The 24,297-nt window shown below is 39.0% G+C and overlaps 1 pseudogene; it reads left to right on the plus strand.

Moving 5' to 3' along the window:
• The first annotated feature begins 848 nt into the window (after positions 1-848).
• The window catches only part of LOC132095668 (sodium/potassium-transporting ATPase subunit alpha-1-like), a 33,291-nt pseudogene continuing 9,842 nt past the window's right edge, over positions 849-24,297 (plus strand).

The raw sequence follows: 24,297 nt of genomic DNA on the forward strand, positions 1-24,297 counted from the left end.
TGATGTTTTTTCAATTTGCATGTGTTTTCTTAAGTTGCAGCATGTTGAGCTGTCTCGGACACCGTAGTATGGACTACCAATTATGCTTTTGAAACTTTTAGAAGCTTGAAAACTTCAGAAATCTTAGTAACTGAATGAGAAAAATTGAGCAGCAAAGTTTTCTACTTTTATGTTCTGTAGAAGAATGAAAGTAATATGGGTTTAAAACGACATGAAAGTAAAAATTGAAAGAATTTTAATTTTCGGGTGGGGGGGTTATTTCTTTAACTTTTTCCACAGAATGACTCAATAGCCACAGCCTTGTTATTTGACAAAGTTGTTATTTCATGTTTCAAACATCTATTTCAGGAAAGACGGGACCAATATGAGCTGGTGGCAGCATCAACGCAAGGAGGAAAGAAAAAGAACAAAAACAAGAAGATGGACAAAGATATGGATGAGCTGAAAAAGGAAGTGAATTTGGTGAGACTTTACTTAGCTTTGTTGAATATGGTGTACTCTGATCATTTTTCCAAGGCTGAATCTTTCTGTATTAAAATCTATTTCAGGATGATCACAAACTGACTTTTGGAAGAGCTCCACCATATATATGGTACAGACTTGAGTAGAGTCTTTTATAATATATATATATATATATATATATATATATATATATATATATATATATATATATATATATATATATATATATATATATATATATATATATATTCTTTCTAATTTAGTTATTTTTTGCCATTCAGTTTTTCTACTAATCTATAAGCTTAAATACATTGAAGGTTTGTATTCTTATGTATTTTTGGTCAGATCATAAACTTTTTTTTTTTTTTTTTCCTTTTTAGCAAGCATTGGTTGTCCGTAATGGTGAGAGGAAACATATCAGTGCTGAAGATGTGGTGGTTGGTGATCTGGTGGAGGTAAAGGTGGTGACAGAATCCCCGCTGACCTGAGAATTATAGCCTCACATGGCTGCGAGGTTATTATGAGCCGCTATTTCTTATCTGAGCTGATCAGTGTAGTGTGAATCACATTTCCTTTCTGTGGCAGTGACATTATGTAAAAATAGCTTTTAAATTGGGTGTTTTAGGGTGAATAACTCCTCTCTGACTGCAGAATCAGAGCCTCTGACACGGTCCCCGGATTTCTCAAATGATAATCCTCTAGAAACCAGGAATATTCTTCTTCACCAACTGTGTGGAATGTATTTATATTCTCATTCACTACAGATGTTCAGTAAAGTGTTTTACTTATATTTGCATAATTGTTAAGATTTCATCATAATTAAATTCATCTAATTAAATTTTTATATTTACACTTTTACTTTTAATATTACTCATTATGCCATTCGGTGGCGACAAATGACTTTGAAATGACAAATTAAATGTCTTTATGAGTAAATAATTGAGACACTGACTTAAATGATTTATAAAAAAAACCCCGAAAAACACTGATTTGTTCTTTTTGTTCACCATCTGTGATTAATTCAGGAATGCCAGTGATTAATTCTACTGTGTTACTAATTTGATTTTAATTGCAACTACTTTTGATGGTAAAGCAAAAATATTGTGTATGTAAATTATAGGCCTATAATGAAAAATATTTTATGTACACATACCAATCATAAGGTTAGGGTCGGCAAGGTTTTTTTTTTTATGTTTTTGAAAAAAAGTCTCTTATGTTCACCAAGGCTGCATTTATTTGACTGAAAATGGAGTAAGACGATTATCATTTAAAATGACTGTTTTCTATGTCATTTATTATATTTTAAAATGCAATGTCTATTCCCATACAGACAATGCTGAATATCCAGTAGCCATTACTCCTGTCTTCAGTGTCACATCATCCTTCAAAAATAATTTTAATGTGATGATATGGTGCTCAAAAAAAAAAAAAAAAAAAAAAAAAAAATATGTATTATCATGTTTTATGTTGAAAACATTTGTGCTACTTAATATTTTTTTGTGGAAACTGAAAGTTTTTTTTATTATATTTTCAGGATTCTTTGACTAATATGCAGTGTAGCCGATCTGACTCGAATCAGACAAATTAAAGAGTCGATTAGGACTGTGGTTGAAACACGAGCCGAGTTCCTAAGGCAACAGGAAGTCATAAAACATTCTGTGCCACAAGTCCCAAGCAAGATAACCAACCAACCAACGCTTTCACAGAACAGCTTTCAACATTAACACCACTAGAACAATTATTGACAATTTAAATTCGGAGAAGAGATTGTCAAATTTGGGGCAAGTGAGATGCAACGTCGGACATCACATGTAAACCCATGACAGTTATACACAATATCCTTAAACACTTCCTCCACCTAGCAGAACCAAACTGAAATTCCAAGGGGGGGAGGGGGGGGACTTTGAACCTCTGGTATCCACAGAAATCTTTGTCAAAAGATAATGACACAGAAACTGTCTTTTCTACATATATATGGACCAAGATGAACTCAAAAAGACTTATAAATGAATATCAGTCCATCGCTTCACTCCATATTCATTTATGTGTAACCCACACATTTGACTATCATGTTTATAATCCCTTATTGTGTATGTATTTTAATAACTATTGGATAGCTTAAGGATACATATTCATGTTTCATATGTATGTGCTTGAATCTGCTTGCTTGAAACAGATTTGTCAAATGTATCATATTCTTGTTATAGGAATCATGTCCAAAATTAGACCCTGCAAGAGCGGGAAAATTCGGACCATGTGCTTGATAAGATAACATATGATTTATGATACCCCCGAGGCAAGACAATATCTGATTGGTCAAGACAACATTTGAGGTGTGGCCAACAGGCCAGTTTAAATACTCAGGACACCATAAAATTCTGCTTTTACAAAATTCTGCCTGCACGCCTGCTGCTACTTAGCCACGATGAGAAGAAACACCACCTAGTCTCGCCAAACTTTACTTCTTTTCTTTTCCGTTTGAGAGTTTCGTGTTCTGAGTTAAGTTTTGTAATGCCATGTCTGACCTCGACTGCCTGCAGGGCCGGCCTGCGGCATAGGCGGTATAGGCAAATGCTAAGGGCGCCACTCATCCATAGGGGCGCCAGAATGAGTGAACGAGTGAATTTTTTTTTTTTTTTTTTTTTTTTTACATATTTTTTTTTTATAATAGGTTACTATTTAAAAACCATTAATTCGAAATACTACCAAATAAAGCAAAAAACAACAAAAAAAAAGTCCGGCTCTTCAATCTTCCACCGCCCATCGAGTGCTTGAAGTGCGTCAGAAACAGAGCGCGCGATCAGTTGTTGGTAATTTGTTGTGTAGCGTGCCCGACGCCGCATCCAATGTACACAGCACTGCTTTATTTTTTACAGTCTATGGTTGACACACAGCTCGTAGAAACGGGCCTGGCAGCTCGCGCCAGTTCTAGACACGGTGAAAGTTTCCTGATTGTGACGGAAGGCCGAATTTACATGACACATTATAAATGAGCATAGTCTGCGATAGATACAGTGCCAAAAAGAAGAGAAGAGGATAAAGACAGAGGTAAAGAGATGTAGTGAATGAACAATTTATTGCATAGGAGTAAGATACTATAATTTCATGGCAGTTTTTTTTACCTTAAACTTAATGTTAGCAGTTGTTCTGAGTTCTGAGTCCCCAGACTGTGATTTTGTACAATCATGTCAGTTTTAAGACGCATTTTTTATTATCACTTTTTTATTAATGTTTTACTCTACAGTTGTGCAGTTTTGGGGGGATACAATACAGGCCAAAAGTTTGGAAACATTACTATTTTTAATGTTTTTGAAATAAGTTTCTTCTGCTCATCAAGCCTGCATTTATTTGATCAAAAATACAGAAATATATTTATGATATATTATTACATTTAAAATGATTTATTATTACAATTTAAAATAATTTGTTTTCAATTTATTATACTTTAAATTATCATTTATTTCTGTGATGAAAAAGCTGAATTTTCAGCATTATTACTCCATTCTTCAGTGTCACATGTGACATCCGGTCTATCACATGATCCTTTAGAAATCATTCTAATATGATGATTTATTATGAGTGTTGGAAACAGTTCTGCTGTAATGTGTGTGTGTGTGTGTGTGTGTGTGTATGTATATATGTATATATATATATATATATATATATATATATATATGCTAAATCATGAACACAATGACAGGGTGGAATGGGCTGTGATGCATGGGGCGCCAGGTAAAATCTTGCCTAGGGCAGCAAATTTTCAGGGCCGGCCCTGACTGCCCGTTCAACTTCAACCAGCCCATACAACTCTGCATCTTCAGCCAACGCCCAACTGCATCTTCAACCAACGCCAGGAAACCCCCTTTCGATGACAACAAAGGGAACACAGGCAATGTACCTTCAGACATTTGTACTGGTGTATCTAATATAATTTTAACCTGATTGAGGAACTCAATGCGAGGGTTAATTAAGTGATTGATGGTTGTTCATGTCTATGCAATTTCACGTATTGCTGTAAACTTGGGATTCCACATTTCCATTCTCTTAAACTCATCTTTCCCTAACTTTCGATCTTCCTGCAACTTGTGTGAATGTGTGAGTGCGTGCGTTTATGTGCTAGTTTATATGTCTTAGATTTATCTAATAAAGCCTTATTCATATTGAAAAGAGAAGTATCTTGTGTTTTGTGCTTACAAGTTAATGTCTTAAACTGTCGATCTTGTTACTGTGCTAATTGATAGTGTTTTCACTATACTTTGGATATTAATATCCAGCGCAGATTTGATGTTAAATGGCTCGTTCAGTGAATCTCAGGGCGTCTCAGTGATCAGCCGTGAAACAGTGATTCTATTCAAATTCCCTTTAAAATCTTAAATGATTCCCTTTGAGCTAAATTGACCTGTTTCCCTTACAGCAGTTCCAAAGAAGAGCTATTTCAAATGGAAATCCTTTGTAATATTATAATTGACTGATTTTTTTTTTTTTTTTACATTTAAATGTTTCTGATGCAATATTTGTGCACAGGTACTGCACGTGGCATCGTCATCAGCACCAGAGACCAGAGGTGGGTAGTAACGAGTTACATTTACTTCGTTACATTTACTTGAGTAATTTTTTGGGGTAACGAATACTTTTCGGAGTATATTTAAAGATGGGTACTTTATACTCTTACTTGAGTAAATTTTGGGGGAAAAATCTGTACTTTTACTTCGTTACTGTGGGCGACGCTCCTCTCGTTACTTTATCTTAATGCAATAAATGTTATAAATGCTTCAGTTTATTCCAAACGCGCCGTCTACTTTTCTCTGGGCAATGAGCGATGCCCATTCGCGAATGATTCATTCTTTTGAGTCAATTCTGTTCAAAGGCTTGAACAAACCAATTGGCAAACGAGTAAATTGGTTCATGAATCAGTTTGAATGAGTCGTTCAGTTCCCTGCCGCACGCGCTGAGCCTCTGAAGTGGTTCACTCGGAGTTGTAACGTTTAAGAACAGAAAGAGCGTTGAAAACGTGGCTGGAACTGCACTGAATTGAAATCTGCAAAGGTTATTATTTGCTAGCGATGGAGATCCTTATAGATGAACACCGCGTGTGCTGTCTACTGTTTAACAGGTAATAACTTGGGCTACATTCGATTACAGTACACGATACCACTGTGACATTAGTTTGTTGTACGTGTGAGGCTTATAACAGAGGGGAGTCAAGTTGAATGCAGCTTCCAAAAGACAAAACATAGCCGATTAAGATTTTATTAATTTTAATACAATCTCACTGGTGCAAGTACGTTCAGCGAGTCATATTATCAGCTGCTAAATTCAGATCTGTGATTGCTTGCTGGCGCTGAGCCAGAGATAGATGCGTTTATACAGCGCTGCGCATTATAACAAATCACACATGATTCTTTTGAGCTTATTAAAGCATTGGCCAATCAGAGGTGTTCAGATGAGTCATCGCTAAAATGCCGGTGCTTCCTTCACTCGCTCACTGACTGAATACCTCTTTCTGGCGAATTCTCTCGCAGGAACAACAAAGTGCAGATGTGTGTACGAATCTTTAATTAAGATATTGATTTCATAGTGTTAACAGTTTCAGTGATTTTAATGGGAGTTTCTGAGAGTGATTGAAATCTAGATTGTCAGTGAAAATTATCTTTAATAATGTAAATGTTATTTGCTCTCTTTTCTGAACAATGAAAGATTAGTAGCAATATTTATATCACATTAACTTTCAATGTTAAATTCACATTTAATATAAAGTCAGTCGTATTAAAAATATGTTATGGCATGACACCTATATCTGTTACTTAAGTAAACAGACAGGGTTTTATAATAAATTACATAAATTGGAGTAAAGGCTGATGAAATATATACATTTATACACGCACACATACATTACATACATTTTATCTATATATCTAAATAAAAATAGGCTCAGTATATATGACCCAAAGTAACTAGTAACTAACTACTTGAGTAGATTTTTTATCCGATACTCTTTTACTCTTACTCAAGTAACTATTCAAGACTAGTACTTTTACTTTTACTTGAGTAAATATTTCTAGAAGTACTTTTACTTTTACTTGAGTACAGTTATTGGGTACTCTACCCACCTCTGCCAGAGACCATACAGTCATGGGCCGGATTGCAACACTTGCTTCTGGACTAGAGGTCCATTGAGACTGAGCACTTCATCCATTTTATCACAGGTGTGTATGTCTTTCTTGTTGTCGCTTTCTTTATTCTGTCTCTCGCTCTTGGTTACTCCTGGTTGGGAGCTGTTATCTTTCTTATTGGCATCATTGTGGCCACCGTGCCTGAAGGTCTTCTTGCTACAGTCACGGTTAGTAAGATTAACCTTACTTTGTTTGATGATTAGGCCATAATATTTGTTCGACTGTTGCTCTCTGCTTCTCATTCTTTAGGTTTGTCTCACCCTCATAGCAAAGAAAAACTGTTTGGTTAAGACCCTTGAGGCTGTTGAAACGCTGGGCTCAACCTCAACCATATGTTCTTATAACTCTGGCACATTAACTCAGAATCGCATGACTATAGCCCACATGTGGTTTGATAAGCAGATCCATGGCTGACACCATAGAGAATCAGAGCGGGGCCTCCTTTGACTGCAGCTCAGCCACCTTGTAGCCGAAATGACTCGAACCAGACAAATTAAAGAGTCGATCAGGGCTGTGTTTGAAACATGAGCCGAATTCCTAAGGAAGTCATAAAACATTCTGTGCCACAAGTCCCAAGCAAGATAACCAACCAACCAAAGCTTTCACAGAACAGCTTTCAACATTAACACCACTAGAACAATTATTGACAATTTCAATTCGGAGAAGAGATGTCAAATTTGTTGTTCGTAATTGAAATGCAACGCTGGACATCACATGTAAACCCATGAGAGGTAAACACTTCCATGGACTTCCCCCACCTAACAGAACCAGACTGAAATTCCTAAGGGGGAAGGGGCTTTGAACCTCCGGTCTCTCCACAGAAGTCTTTGTGAAGAGAATGGCAAATAAACTGTCTTTTGTACATATATATGGACCAGAATGAACTCAAAAAGACTTATAAATGAATCAGTCCATCGCTTAACTCCATATTCATTTATATGTAACTCACACATTTGACTATCATCTTATATTCACTTATTGTGTATGTTTTTTAATAACTATGGGATAGCTTAAGGATACATAGTCATGTCTAGTATCTACGTAATTGAAACTGCTTGCTTTAAATAGGCCTGACAATCAAAAATTTATCAAATGTATCATATTTGTGTTATAAGAATCATGTCCAAAATTATACCCTACAAGAGCGGGAAAATTCGGACCACATGCTTGGTAAGATAAACATATGATTTATGATGCCCCCGAGCCAAGACAATATCTGATTGGTCAAGACAACATTTGAGGTGTGGCCAACAGTCCAGTTTAAATACACAGGACACCATAAAATATCTGCTTTTAGTTGTAAGCTTTTAGTATCTAGCTATGCTTTTTAGTCTCTAGCTAGCTAGGCTTTTAGTCTCTAGCTATGCTTCTGCTATTAGTCATGTCTGCTTTTTAGTTCTAGCCTTACTTTGGCTATCAGTCATGCCAGCTTTTAGCTTTGCTTCTTAGCTTTAGCTTTTAGCCATGCTTTTTGTCATCACTGTTCTTTGAGCGCGCTTCCAGCGTGCTTCAGCCTGCACGCCTGCTGCTACTTAGCCACGATGAGAAGAAACACCACATAGTCTCGTCAAACTTTATTTCTTTTCTTTTCCGTTTAAGAGTTTCGTGTTCTGAGTTACGTTTTGTAACTTCGAGTTCAACTTCAGCAAGCTACACACAACTCTCTGCATCTTCAGCCAACGCCCAACAACCATGGCCTTCTCAAGACGTCACTTCAACAACTACTGAACTTCCAGCCAATCAGCTACAACTTTACACAGGCAATGTACCTTCAGACATTTGTGCTGGTGTATCTAATATAATTTTAACCTCATTGAGGAACTCAATGCGAGGGTTGATTTAAGTGATTGATGGCTGTTCATGTCTATGCAATTTAACATATTGCTGTAAACTTGGGATTCCACATTTCCATTCTCTTAAACTCATCTTTCCCTAACTTTCGATCTTCCTGCAACTTGTGTGAATGTGTGAGTGTGTGCGTTTATGTGTAAGATTAGTTTATATGTCTTAGATTTATCTAATATAGCCTTATTCAAATTGAAAAGAGAAGTATCTTCTATTTTGTGCTTACAAGTTAATGTCTTAAACTGCCGATCTTGTTACTGTGCTAATTGATAGTGTTTTCACTATAGTTTGGATATTAATATCCAGCGCAGATTTGATGTTAAACGGCTCGTTCAGTGAATCGCAAGGCGTCTTAATGATCAGCCGTGAAACAGTGATTCTGTTCAAATTTCCTTTAAAATCTTAAATGATTACCTTTGAGCTAAATTGACCTGTTTCCTTTACAACCTCGGCATCATAGGCTCGTATTGCTGGGGAATGCAACAGGGCTGTGTTCCTGGCAGACCAGACAGATGTGCCAATTCTTACAGTTAGTTTTTGATTTGAGTCACAGCAATTATACTTTGTGTGTTAGTGCGCAAGTTATACAATTACTTTTGGTGGAGATTTGCTTTAAAAAAAAAATAAGCAGTGCAGTTTGTTATATATTTGTTAAAATAAATAAAGTATTGATTTCATTTCTCAAATAAATGAATTATTTGTTCAGCAAGGATACAATGCTTAAATTAATCAGAGGTGACAGTAAAGAGATTTAAAATGTCACATAAGATTTATTATAAAAAATACAAGTTTTGAAATTGCTTTGAAAATGGTTTTGAACTTTCCATTCAGCAAAGAATCCCCCAAACATGTTTGCAACATTGCTAATAATACGAAATGTTTCCTAAGCATTAAATCAGACAATATTATTATAGAGAATATTAGAATGATTCCCGAAGGATCATGTGAAACTGGAGACCGGAGAAATAACTGCTGAAAATTCAGCTTTGCATCACAGAAATAAATTACATTTTAAAATAAATCAAACTAGAAAAACAATGCTATTCATTTGTAACAATCTTTCACAAAGCAAGTTTTTTCCTGTATTGTTGATCAACATGCTATGCCATGGTTTGTATGGTTTTTTAATAAATATCTCACTTGTGTTTAAATATTTAGAGAGAGATGTTGCTGGGGATGCGTTTGAAATCTGCTGTTTGAAATGCATTGAGCTTTGCTGTGGATCAGTGAAAGAAATCAGAGACAAGTACATTAAAGTTGCAGAAATCCCTTTCAACTCTATAAACAAATATCAGGTACTGGATTTAGGATCTTGCATCTCTACTTAGTAGATTTCCCATTCAAGAATTTAAAATCTGCCACTGATTAATATGTTACATTGACACAACTAATACATTGCAACTCATCATTGTATGAAATTATCTGATGCTTGCATTGGTAGCTGTCAGTGCACAAGAACCAAATTATGGCACAGAGTCTAAACACCAGCCGGTGATGAAAGGAGCCCCAGAGAGAATCCTGGACCGTGCTACTATGTTGATCCAAGGCAAGGAGCAACCTTTGGATGATGAAGTGAAAGAAGCCTTTCAGAATGCTTATCTGGAGCTCGGGGGCATTAGAGAAAGAGGTAAAAGAGAAAAAGCTGCTCCTTCCAATAAATGTTGTGAGTTCACCTGAGCACTCTGTGATCTGATCATTCACATTCTTCTCCAACAGTATTCTGTTATTTCTACCTCCTTGAAGAACAGTCTCCAGAAGGCTTCCAGTTTGATACTGACTTTGTGGGTTTGTATACTGACTTTGTGCTGCTGTACCCGATGCTGTGCAGGAATCAAGGTTAAACAGATGTACAATTCCTTTACAATGTACTGAAATTATTATATAATTATAGTTTACACATATATTTCTCAGATATTAGGTTATCATGGTAACCATTGACCATCCAATCACTGCCAAAGCCATAGCAAAGGGGGTTGGGATTATTTCTGAGGGTAATGAGACGGTGTAAATTCCTGTCATTGTGGTCAATACCAGGTATTGTGTTAGTTTTACTAAAAATGACACTAAATTTCCTTGACATGAATCTAATAAGTCAATAAATATCTCTTTTCAGAGACGCAAAGGCCTGTGTGGTTCACAGTGGAGAGCTGAAGGGCCTCACAGCTGAACAGTTAGATGATATTCTGAAGTACCACACAGAAATTGTGTTAGAATTGTGTAGAAACTGATTATTGTTGCAGGGTGTAAGCGACAAGCAATGCAATTCTGAACACACCTACTGTAAATTATGGGCTGTGTACTTAATGCTTCAGTTAGACAGTTTGGGGAAGTCGTGGCCTAGTGGTTAGAGAGTTTGATTCCTAACCCTAGGGTTGTGGGTTTGAGTCTTGGGCCAGCAATACCACAATTTAGGTGTCCTTGAGCAAGGCACTGAACCCCCAACTGCTCCCCGGGCGCCGCAGCATAAATGGCTGCCCACTGCTCCGGGTGTGTGTTCATGTTCACGGTGTGTGTGTTCCAGTGATGGAGTACTCGAGTCCTGGACTCGGACTCGAGTCCAACTTGAGTCACTATTCTTTGGACTCGAGTCCGACTCGACACTCCATTCTCTGGACTCGTGACTCGACTTGGACTCGCAGACTGATGACTCGTACTTGGACTCGGAATAGAGGATATATAAAATCGGACTTGAGCATTCATCACGTTGTTTTTGACTAAAAATGTTATTAAAAAAATTATTTCCTGTTTCGTGCCAAAGACCGGCCAGGATCTATTCTTTTCCCTCACAGACACTGCTACCGCTCGCTCTCTTTGCTTGACAACACACTCACTGACGTCACTCACTTTACTTTCACTTTACTTTTTTCCAAAGCCCTTGGGCAGTTGCATGGAAAGGATGAAGCTGATTGGGCAGTTCTGGTCACATGACCCGCGGTGCGCTTGCGGCATTCTGAAAAGTTTAGATGTTTTTAACTCGATGCGGTGCGGACGCGCCTGGAAAAAAATGAGCGCGTCGATTCCATTATGAGCACGCATACGCTTCCATTATGAGCGTGCATACCGCGCGCCTACATTGGAAATAACAAACTTGAGCCTGCAAAAGACGCGATATGTGAACGGCCCTTATCGTTACACCTTGCTTTCTGACCAGTCGCATGCCGTCACACACACACATTCACTTGAACACATACAAACGCACTCACGCTAAATCACTCAGTCACTCACACACAAACGCTCTCTCTCTCTCACTCACACACACACACACACACACACACACACACACACACACTCACTCTCTCTCTATCTCTTTCTTTCTCTCGGCATATCGTATTGATTTTTATGTTTTAAGTATCTTCAAATTACAGTGTCCTGTAAAATGCACGTTTCTTTTTTTCGCCGAGTGTATTTCTGTAATACAATGTTAAAGTTTTAGTTCACACAAAAATTAAAATTTCCTAATCATTTACTCCTCCCAATGCCATCCAGGATATCCATGGCGTTTTTTCTTAAAATATGTTTTTAAGGAAAACATTTCAGGATGTTTTCTTCATATAATGGACTTCAATGCCTACCAACTCAGTTGGTTGCCATTGTTTCCTCAAAAAACTTTTTTCCAATACGGGACTCAAGACTCGACTCGGACTCGAACTCTGGTAATGGTGACTCGACTTGGACTCGACTCGGACTCTTCTTTGGTGACTCGGACTTGGACTCGGACTCGACAGTTGGTGACTCGACTACAACACTGGTGTGTTCACTTTGGATGGGTTAAATGTAGAGCACAAATTTTGAGTATTGGTCACCATACTTGGCTGTATGTCACTTTCATTTTAGAACAGCAGCAATCATTTTCCAACTTTTTGATGCCAAAGACGCTCCAAATATAATCCCCCTTGTGATGGATCCCCTTTCTAAAATTTAAAGGTAATTAAAGGTCCTATGACATGTAAATTTCACTTTCTGAGGTTTTTTAACATTAATATGACTTCCCCTAGCATGTATGTGGTCCCCAAGTTTAAAAAAATTTTAATCGGTGTAAATCAAGATTTTGCTGTCTTTCTCTGCCTTTGAGAAAATGGAAGCTCAAACGGGCTGATCTGGAATCTCCTCTTTGTGACGTTGTAAAGAGAAATGTTAACTCCCCTTTCTCTGCTTTGCCCGCCCAAATATTTACATATAATTCAGTCGCAATGTCAGCACAGGCGTTACAAAAAGAATTTTATGATATGGATTCGACAGCACCAGCACAAACAGTGAGTAACAGTGTTCATTAATGCCTGATCTGTGATCAGTGATTTCTGATGTGTAGTTAATCATTCAAGTTCACACAGACTTTCTTTCTAAATCGTTTAATACTGTTTATGCATCAGTGAAACAAGCCAGTGACTAAACGATCAACTTCACGTTGTTTCTCTTAGTAGCATGAAACAAATCTGTTATTTAAATTGTGATTTAACTACAGAGAGCGATCAAAGAACGCTCCCTTTTTTTCGGAGCTCTCACACATCGCGAGTATATCTGCACACTTCCCCAAACTGCCGTTACAATGAATGACGCTGTTATGCTGCATAACAAAGCTCTTGTATTCATGTGTTTGCTGTTAGTTGTGGTGAAAGCATTTTGTGAGAGAAAACGTGTTGCAATAATGACGAGATGACTGCATTCACACGATAAACAGACTCTTTCTATTCAATACTCATCACTGCAGCCTTTCATGTGATGGGAAAAGATCGAAAAAATAATTATATAATCAACAAATCCACGATTCGTTAATCTCGACAGCTGTAGTATATATATATATATATATATATATATATATATATTTATTTATTTATTTGAGAGGGGTTCCACATGTAATACGCATTTCAAATGCAAAGATGTCAGCCAATCACAACAGTTGTCGTTTACTCAGAGTCTCACAGCAGACACGCCCCTTCAAACAGAGCATTCAAGCCAGAGGGCTAATATCAGGATATATAAAAAATGGTTTTTATTTCTAAATTTTAAATGTAAAAATCACACTAACAATATAAGTACACCTAAGGAAACATTAAAAAGCATTTAAAGAAAAGGAAATAATCCATGTCATGGGACCTTTAAGTATTTTTTTTTTTTTGCCTATTACACTAGTAATAAAAATGCTTTTATTCCATCATTATAAAATATATATAATACATTATAATATATATATATATATATATATATATATATATATATATATATATATATATACCAAATCATATTCAAACGCATCATGTGACATGGAAGACTGTAATGCAGGGGCGTCACTAAGCCCTTTTTAGGGGGGCTTCAGAATCAGAATCAGAATCAGAATCAGAATGAGCTTTATTGCCAGGTATGTTCACACATACGAGGAATTTGTTTTCGTGACAGAGCTCCGCAGTGCAACATAACAGCGACAGAACAAAAAACACAATAAGGAATAAAAAATACAAAAAAATACAAATAGGTGGGTAAGGATTGACAATATACAAATTGACAATGTATGGCAGGTATATTAAAAAGAGCATTTATGTATGTACATGTATATTATGTGGAAAAATTGTAACTGTACGCTAAGTATGTGTGTTTGGATAAATAAGTGTATGTGTATATAAATATAAATATAAGTAGTATAGTGTGTTCCATGTATGTACATGTATATTATGTGCAAAAGATTTACGTGTACGCTAAGTATGTGTGTTGGATAAAAAGTGTAGTGTATATAAATATAAATAGTGTAGTGTGTCCCACAGTTATTATCAGCTGTTCATAAGATGGATTGCCTGAGGGAAGAAACTGTTCCTGTGTCTGGTCGTTCTGGTGCTCAGTGCTCTGTAGCGTCGACCAGATGGCAACAGTTCAAAGAGGGAGTGTGCTGGATGTGAGGGGTCCAGAGTGATTTTAACAGCCCTTTTGCTCACTCTGGATAAGTACAGTTCTTGAATAGATGGGAGGGTTGTACCGATAATTCGCTCAGCAGTCCGGACTACCCTCTGTAGTCTTCTGAGGTCCGATTTAGAAGCTGAGCTGAACCAGACAGTTACTGAAGTGCAGAGGATGGATTCGATGATGGTGGAGTAGAACTGTTTCAGCAGATCCTGTGGCAGGTTAAACTTCCTCAGATGGCGAAGGAAGTACAACCTCTGCTGGGCCTTTTTCACAATGGAGTCAATGTGAATGTCCCACTTCAGGTCCTGAGAGATAGTGGTGCCCAGGAACCTGAATGACTCCACTGCAGTCACAGTGCTGTTCATGATGGTGAGTGGGGGGAGTGCAGGGGGGTTTCTCCTGAAGTCCACGATCATCTCCACTGTTTTGAGCGTGTTAAGCTCCAGGTTGTTGAGACTGCACCAGACAGCCAGCTCTTTAACCTCCTGTCTGTAAGCAGACTCGTCACCGTCCTGAATGAGGCCGATGAGTGTGGTGTCATCTGCAAACTTCAGGAGCTTGACAGAGGGGTCCTTAGATGTACAGTCATTAGTGTACAGGGAGAAGAGCAGTGGGGAGAGAACACAGCCCTGGGGAGCTCCGGTGCTGATTGTACGGGTGCTGGATGTGTATTTTCCCAGCCTCACTAGCTGCTGCCTGTCTGTGAGGAAGCTGTTGATCCACTGACAGACGGAGGTGGGCACGGAGAGCTGAGTTAGTTTGGGCAGGAGGAGGTTTGGGATGATCGTGTTGAAGGCAGAGCTGAAGTCCACAAACAGGATCCTCACATAGGTCCCCGGTCTGTCTAGGTGTTGCAGAACATAATGCAGTCCGATGTTTACTGCATCGTCCACAGACCTGTTTGCTCTGTAGGCAAACTGAAGAGGATCCAGCAAGGGTCCAGTGATGTCCTTCAGGTGGGCCAGCACCAGTTTTTCAAATGACTTCATGACTACAGACGTTAGAGCCACAGGCCTGTAGTCATTTAGTCCTGTAATTTTGGATTTCTTTGGGATGGGGATGATGGTGGAGCGTTTGAAGCATGAAGGGACTTCGCACAGCTCCAGCGATCTGTTGAAGATCTTTGTGAAGATGGGGGCCAGCTGGTCAGCACAGGATTTCAGACAGGCTGGTGTAACACAATCTGGGCCTGGTGCTTTTTTCCTTTTCTGCTTCCTGAAGACCTGGCGCACCGCATCCTCGCTGATCTGTATTGCAGGTGTGGGGGAGAGGGGGGATGCAGGAGGTGTGAATGGTGAGAGCGCTTGATTGGAGAGGTGTTCAGGGTGGGTTGCAGGAGTTGTGAGTGGTGTGAACAGTTGTTTGGAGAGGCATTCAGGGTTGGTTGCAGGAGTTGTGAATGGTGAGAGCGGTTGATTGGAGAGGTGATCAGGATGGGTTGCAGGAGCTGTGAATGGTGTGAACGGTTGTGTGGAGAGGCATTCAGGGTTGGTTGCAGGAGCTGTGAATGGTGTGAACGTTTGTTTCAGAAAAAAATATTTGATTAATACATTTTTTTTATCGCTTCAGTCCCCTTTAAAAAAACTCATTTGAAACGGCGGCAAGCTGCGTCAAGTTTCGGCTCCTCCCCTTATCTGGGTCTGCTTGGAGTTAGCGCACTTTTCAATCTTCAGTGGCGCCGAGCAGAGCGAACATCAGAGAGTACAAGGTGTGTCGTGAGTGCATTTATTGATAGATTGCTATGATATTACAGTGCAGTTCTTTATCATAAATGCATTGCCGTTTACATAATGTAATGTTACTGGAGCCTTGGGAGCAACACAGGACGGTTCGGTTTCTCATCCAATACCAATCCGTTTCGCTGCGTTCACCTTTAGCCCTATCACACAGTGTGATAGTTGTCTTTTATTCCTACAAAAATGAAGCGATTAACACCCATGAAAACATACTTTAGAAAACGATCATGATTTATTTTATTTATTTACTTTTTAAACTTTAAAACATATTATTTTGTATTTTGGCATTACATTATGCTGCCATGTTCAGAAATGATTAAAGACACACATCATTATCTGAAAGCACTAGATGGCCCAGAGAGAGAACATCATTATTATTTTGGAGTTTTTTTTTGTTTTGTATTAATAAATATAGTTTTGTATTAAGTAATAATGAATCAGGAGGAGTGTACATACATATATTAGAGTAAGAGTAAAAGGGATTTGTGATTTTCTTTTAAGTACTTGATTTATAGAAGTGGCAAATTGATAATTCATGTTGTTATTTTTAATAAATAGAAATAAATATAGAACAGATTAATCATATTGCCAATAGACCGTTACATTAAGGGTGTACTCACACTAGGCACGGTTGCCATGAACCGGGCCCGAGTACGATTGTCCCCCCTCCCCACTCCCCCTCTGGCCTGCACTCACATAGGAGGGTTTCAGCATTCGTGCCGGAGCACGCTTACGTCATTATGGTGCGCGACGGTTTCGGGATAAACAGGAAGAGCGGCGCTCTCTGAACACAATGGAGTCCATCGCTCGGTTTTCTTTGTGGATAATTTTGTGTCGTTTGGTCCACGGTGGTCCACAGCCCTCTCACAGCCTGTTGTTAAACAGATGTGTCGCCTTAGTGGCGCGGAAGTTTTCACGTAATCGTGCTGCTCGTATGAGGAGGTTTGCAAGGTACCAGCTGAGCTTTTGGAGCGTCGCAAAACCGTGACGCCACCCGTCCTGTTCCGTGCTCCAGCACGGTTAGCGCTCACACTGCATGCGAACCGCGCCCGAGTCCAACTGAACCATGCTCTGGCCCACCTCTTCCAAGCGGGCCAGGGCCGGCCAATCGAGCCGCGCCCGGGCACGGTACGGAGCACTCACACTAGTCAAACGAACCGCGCTTTGGTGGTCAAACGCACTCGGGCACGGTTCAAACTGGCTAGTGTGAGTACACCCTAATACACGTTTAGCTGGTTAGTTAAATGATTTGAAATTAAATAGATTTTCACGGGGTGACTTGGTGAATAACCAACCGTATTGTTGATTACAAAGGCTAAAGAGCTTAAAAAATAAAATAATTTATATTTCATTGTTGATGGACTTAGTTACCTAGCTTTCCTGGTAGCTTTGTCTGAGAAAATGATTCATAAATCAACCATCATCAGTTGACCCTATGTTTACTTTCTTCACTGACAGACAAAAATAAAAAGCCTATATCAGTCAAAGCTCAGCTTTACGAGGGAAAAGACAGAGCAAGATAAAAACCAAGAGAAAAAGAGTGTGATGCTGATGAGGTGAGAAAAAAAACAGCTGCCCGCACATGGTTTTAAAGCTATTGTCATCCAATTTTTTGGCCTTCAAAACATCTTATAATGCACATATGTAGATCAGAGAAATCAAAATCTTCTCGGGGGAGCATGTCCCCGAACCCCCCTAAATACCTCACATTCGGTACCTCAAGGATTATAAAACTGTGCCGTATGCATGTTAATGGATGAATGAATGAAACTAGTTAATAATGTGCATTAGAGCATAAACTAATTATTATTATTTTTTTACATCATACCCTCATTGGGGGCTGAGCCACCCTAAAATAAAAATCCTAGAATCGCCCCTGCTGTAATGGCTATAATGGTGTCTGAGAATTCAGTTTTGCAATCATAAAATATCTTAAAATAGTACATAAGATATTTAAAATTGTAAATTGCTGAAATTGTTTACATTTGTTTGTTTTATTTTGTTCATGTACTTAATAAAGCCAAAGTTGTCTAAAGTCAAACAAACGTGTCTTTACTGCCAATGCTTATGGAGGGTTCTGTCAATACAATATTAAAAATAAATTTTCCCATTTATCTTAGAATATAAATAAAAGTTTTCCACAGACCACCTAGGACCCTTTACAGCCTCTGGTCCCAATGAAAAACTCTGGTTTAGAAAGCATTTGGAAATTGCATGTTGAAGTTATTTTTTTAATCTTTTCTTTTCCAAAGGGAGCCATAGTGGCTGTAACAGGGGATGGATGACAGCTTTGCCTCAGTTGTCGTAGGCATAGAGGAAGGTACAGGATACCTTTTTTCATATCGTCTCAATAATGTAGGGCCCCTTTGTTAGCATTTGCTCTCCACTCTAGACCATCTGATCTTTGACAACTTGAAGAAGTCCATTGCTTACACCCTGTGTAGGAGCTATGTAATGGGAAAATCGTGTAACCTAATGTTTATGGGAGTGTCATTCATTAAGTGGGGTTAAAAACACCTGTGGGGTGTGTGCGGGGGGAAGGGAAGAATGGGGGTGACTGCTGGAGCACATATTTTGTTGACCGTACAAGCCTGTAAAAACCTGTACAAATAAAACAACATTTAAGCTTTTAAGGAAATGCGTCACGAAAGTTATTCCTCCACTCAGCTCCTTAGCGGTCTTTGGATTGTTCTTTATGTGCCGCTACATGTTAGTCAACAAAATTGTTTGTTTGAGAAAGTGAAAGCGTTTACTTTGGATTCAGGAGCCAGGCCCTCACGCTTAGAGTGGACGGAAAGGAAGTGCAGGCTGAGCAGCATCGACTGAAGGGGATTTACACGCTTATTTTAACAAGAAGGATCATTGCACATTGGATTTCCAAAGCAACGGGAAAGATGTCTTTGGACACGTTCGCTGCTAATAATCATCAAACAATTGGACATTCAAGGCAGCAGGATCGACAGCTTCGGATATGTTTGGTTTGCCGCTGTTGAACTGGTAGGACATTGGGTTCTCACGTTTTTGCTTGTGTTTGCGGATGATTTGAAATGGTTTGGCAGTTTGTTTACGATTGATACAGCGCTGTTGGAGTGTGCTTGATGAATCGTTGTTTAGACTGCTGGGCTTTTGGAAATCTATTGGGGTTGAAATATCCATTGATATGCGTTGTTTTGGATTGTGTTCGCTTGTTTTGGGAAGTGTCTTATGCTGTATTTAGCCGCACTGTTGGAGTGTGTTTGGTGAATCGTTGTTTAGACTGATGGGCTTTTGTGTGTTTATTGAAGTTGTGATGCATATCCCATGATATGTGGTGTTTGAATTGTTCGCTTGCGTGTCGTATTTAGACGCGCTGTGTGCGTGCTTAAATCATGAGTGAGATTGAAACTGATGCAGATGTTGAACTTGAACCGGACAAATGTAGAAGAAAAGTTCAACTCACAGCAAAGGCTTTGACTTCTAAACTTGAGCAACTTCAGAAAGAACGAAAAAGAAACGTAAATGTGATTAAAAGTTCTATAGCAGCCATCAAAGAACTTACGCTGAAAAATGAGAACGTCTCAGCTGTAAAGTCTGAACTTGAAGCTTTGGAGCAAATTTTTAAAGAGACAGTTAAGCTTCATGATTCAGTGATCCTATTATTGCCTATTGATGAGCAAATCAAACAAAATGAGTGGTTTTCAAGCATCTATAAATACAATGATGAATTTATAAAAGAGACCAATGAATGGATACATGGAATTAAGAAAGGCCATGAGGTTAACCAGGATCAACAGTTGAAAACAGTTGAATGCCCTTCGAATGATCCAAAAACCCAGAATATGCCTCAAATTTCCATGCAGAATCAAGATGAAGTGACAAGATCAAGTGACAGTATCTCTAATATAGGAAGTAAAGGATCAAGTCAACGTAGTGCTGCCACAAGAAGTTCAACCACATCAACAACTTCTTCGGCCCGCATTAAGGCAGAGGCTGACATTGCAGCCTTGCTGGTACGTCAAAATTTAATGAAGGAAAAACACGCAATTGAAGAAAAGGAACAGACCTTAAGGAAACAGAAAGAGGATTTTGAATTGCAAATGGAGATTGGTGCAACTATGGCAAAAGTGAAAGTGCTTAAAGGTTCTAGTGTGCATCGTGCTAAAAGTGATGTGACCCATCGTTCTGATGTAATGAATCCCTATTTTGATAACAGGCAACACAGCCACTCAGTGCTGATGCAAATTTGTTTACTCCTAGAGCTGAGACACAACAAATTGTTTCATCTATGGGTGGTGATGGCAGTGAAGGTGCCAAGCCAAAGGGGAACGTTTCTAACATAATTTATTCCCAGAATATGAACATCTCAAAATTAATTAAAACCAATCCAAGTGGTTATGTGAATTCTGGTCCAGGAAATAAGGATCAAGTTCTCCATATTATGGATAAGCAAAATGAAATAAAAACTTTACTGATTCAACAACAGTGTTTGTCATCTTTGCCGAAAAGGGAAATTCAAGTGTTTGATGGAAACCCTCTGCAATATCAAGCCTTTATGAAATCCTTTGAAAGTTGTGTGGAGCGTAAAACTGAAAGCTCTAGCGATCGCTTATATTTTCTTGAACAATATACCAGGGGTCATCCAAAGGAGATTATAAAAAGTTGCCAGCATATGCCTGCCGACCGTGGGTATTTAAGAGCCAAGGGTTTGCTACAAGAGCATTTTGGTGACCAGTATATAATTGCATCTACTTATATGGAAAAGGCTCTTTCATGGGCAAGTATCAAAAGTGAAGATGTCAGAGCTTTACACGATTATAGTCTGTTTCTAAGAAGCTGTTGTAACTCCATGGAAGATATTCTGTATTTTCACGAGTTGGATACACCCTCTGATATGTTGACAGTGGTGAAGAAATTACAATTCAAATTGAGGGAAAAATAGAGATCTGAAGTCTGTGAATTGCAGGAAGTTGTCCAAAAAAGAGCTACCTTCAGCGACATTGTTAACTTTGTTGAAAGACAAGTAAAAATAATGACTGATCCAGTTTTCAGAGACATACAGGATGGTCCCGCATTTACAGGTAGTAAATTGTTGAACAAATGCAAGTCTCAGTCTTATCTTAAATCTAAAAGAAGCAGTTTTGCTACTACCGTCACAGAAATGGAAAAGAAGTCAGAAGTTGGAACTAGGGATGTTAACCGATGACCGTTTGACCGGTGGTTGACCGTATCAACGTTAACCGGTCAAAGTTGTCGGTAGTCGGTTAAAAAAAAAAAGTGATATCTAAATTAGGCTATTATAGACAGTGGACTATACGCTACTACAGTTAGCCATCTCATTCCTCATCTTTTTGTGTTAAGTGAACAAATTATCCCTCACACTCAATTTTTCATAACTCACCTGTTTGTACTTAATAAACCAATAAAAACATTTGGTGCGAGGTCACAGCGTTTGGGTTCGCGCGCTCACAAGGTTTGTGAAAAGTAAAGGCAACAGGCTAAAACACTCGAGGTTAGAGCCAGGGCAGACGACAGGATGAAGCGTGCAAAGAAAAGTAGTGTGTGGGACCATTTCACCAAAAAGAATGAGACAGATGTAAGTTGCAACTTGTGTGATACAGTGCTTAAATATAGTAGCAGCACATCATCTATGATGTATCACCTGAAAACGCGACACCCGCAAGCCTCTTCGGGTGAGAAAGGTAGCCAAAGCCAACCTACCGTGTCATCTATGCTAGCAGGTAGGAAATGTGATAAACAGCGCTCAGAGACTATTACCCAAAAGATATGCGGAATGGTTGAAAAAGACATGCTGCCCCTTGACTTTGTAAGCGGTGAGGGCTTTCTAGAGCTTATACAATTCCTTGAACCCAACTACACAGTCCCATCTCGACAGACCATAACCACATGCATTGAAGAGTGCTTTGTCAAGAAAAAAGATGAGCTCAAAGCGCGCCTGTATCGTGCCAGATGTGTAGCCATCACGACAGACTGCTGGACAGCACTAACCACAGAGAGTTATGTGACAGTCACTTGCCACTGGACTGACAAGGACTGGCAGGTTAAATCAGCAGTACTCCTCACGAAAAGTATGCCAGGCAGACACCGCCGACAACCTGGCTGCAACACTAAACGAAGCGGTAGATGCCTGGGGAATGACAGGGAAAGTGGTCGCATGTGTCCACGACAACGCGAACAACATAGTGGCTGCCAACATTCCTGAAAGGGTGGACTGGGTATCAGTTGCGTGTTTCGCCCATACACTACAACTGGCGATCAATGACGCATTTAAGCTGTTTGTATATAAAGTTATATCTGCAGCCGGAAAACTAGTTCGCCATTTCAATCACAGCACTGTAGCCTGCAAAGCCCTCGAGGCAAAACAAGAACAGATGCAGCTCCCCAAACACAAGCTCATCCAGTCCTGCAAAACTAGATGGAATTCGGTGTTCGACATGTTTGAGAGGCTTCTCGAACAGCGATGGGCAGTGACAGCCGTCTTGTCCGACCGCACCGTCACAAAGCTGCAGGATGCCAGAATTCTCGAGATCAAGGACGAATACTGGGCAATAATGGCTGATCTTAAACCTGTCCTGGAAACCCTCAAATGCGCAACCACTATCATGTCTTCTGAGAAGACCGTGTCGATCTCCCACATCTACCCCATCACCTTCAGCATCATTAATAAGCACATGGCCATCGCTACCAATGACAGGCCTCGGGTAGCGGAGTTCAAGGCCAAGGTTCGACAGTCATTGAGTGAACGGATGGAGGTAAGTTATAATTTTGTGTTTAGGAGTAATTTAGGCCATCCTTAAAAATATTCTTGTTTGCCGTAACCCAACCGACCCTGTCAATTTAGGACCGACCGTCCGACCCAAATTTTTTTCTCCCTTTTAGTCCGACCGACTTGCCGCTTGTTATAATAATACTTATGTGTTGTAACGAAAAAACGATTTTGTTTCATATTCATGTTTAAATAAAATATATATTTTTCTAAATTTCATGTTGATTATAAGAAAAGTGAAAAGCAGGAATAAGATAAGATGATCCCGAAAATATCGGGAGACAAATGGAGTGGGCAGATGATTTTGACCACTTCATTAAGTCTGTTTTTGTAGAAAGCCTGTCTTTAAAGTGAATTTCGTTTTATATTAATTGTATCTTAATTTTAACCAATGTTTCATCAACAAATTTCCGGGATTTAATAAGAGGTAGGCTAAAGCACGGAGTCGCCGGCGCGTGAACTGGAGCTGGTCTCTTAAATCAACCGAAACTCAGCGTATACTTGCCTCACAGACCTGAGACACACACATATATATAGATATAGAAAGCATGAAATGTACACTTTTAAACAGAACAATTCAAAACGAAAGAAAACAGACTGCTCTCTGCTTATGTATTGTAATGAAATGTGCATTTCTCTCTGGCGCATTAACTGGTCATAAATTGAGCAAAATTTTTCTTTTTCTTTTTTTTTTACATTGAATCTCAAAAAAAAATATAGACCGACCTACCCTTTTTTTTTTTTTTTTAGGCTGTTGCGGCAAACCAAAATATTTTTAAAGATGGCCTTATAGTACACTAGGCTACACATAGTCAGGCTATAGGCCTATTGGGCGTTATATAGGCTACAATTCGAAATATCAAGTGTTATGAATTAATTAATTAATTATAGACATTAATTCAGCTGTATTGTTCGTCACAGGTTGACTACAACGAACGCTTGGTTTCAATGCCAGCGGTGATCGCCTCTGCCCTGGATCCTCGACATAAACACCTACCGTTTTTATCAAGAGAAAAAACAAAGGCAGTGCTTGATAAACTCAAGGAAATCTGTGCTGACATGGAGCATGCAGCTATTGAGGAGGAGGACATGGGTGAGGAAGAAGAGCCTGGTGCTGCAGGAGGAGATGATGATGCTGCTGTGACAGCGGGTCCATCCAGTGGAGCCAGCCACAAGGAGAATGCTATGAGTCTGCTACTGGGAGATGATTACAGCGCAGCCGATGCCACGGATCCACAGATGGAAGTGGATACGTATGTGAAAGATAGTCGCCCCTCAAAGTCAAAGTCAAAGTCACCTTTATTTATATAGCGCTTTAAACAAAATACATTGCATCAAAGCAACTGAACAACATTCATTAGGAAAACAGTGTCAATAATGCAAAAATGATAGTTAAAGGCAGTTCATCATTGGATTCAGTTATGTC

Source organism: Carassius carassius, chromosome 19 (assembly GCF_963082965.1).
Source record: "Carassius carassius chromosome 19, fCarCar2.1, whole genome shotgun sequence".
NCBI classification, from domain to species: domain Eukaryota; kingdom Metazoa; phylum Chordata; class Actinopteri; order Cypriniformes; family Cyprinidae; genus Carassius; species Carassius carassius.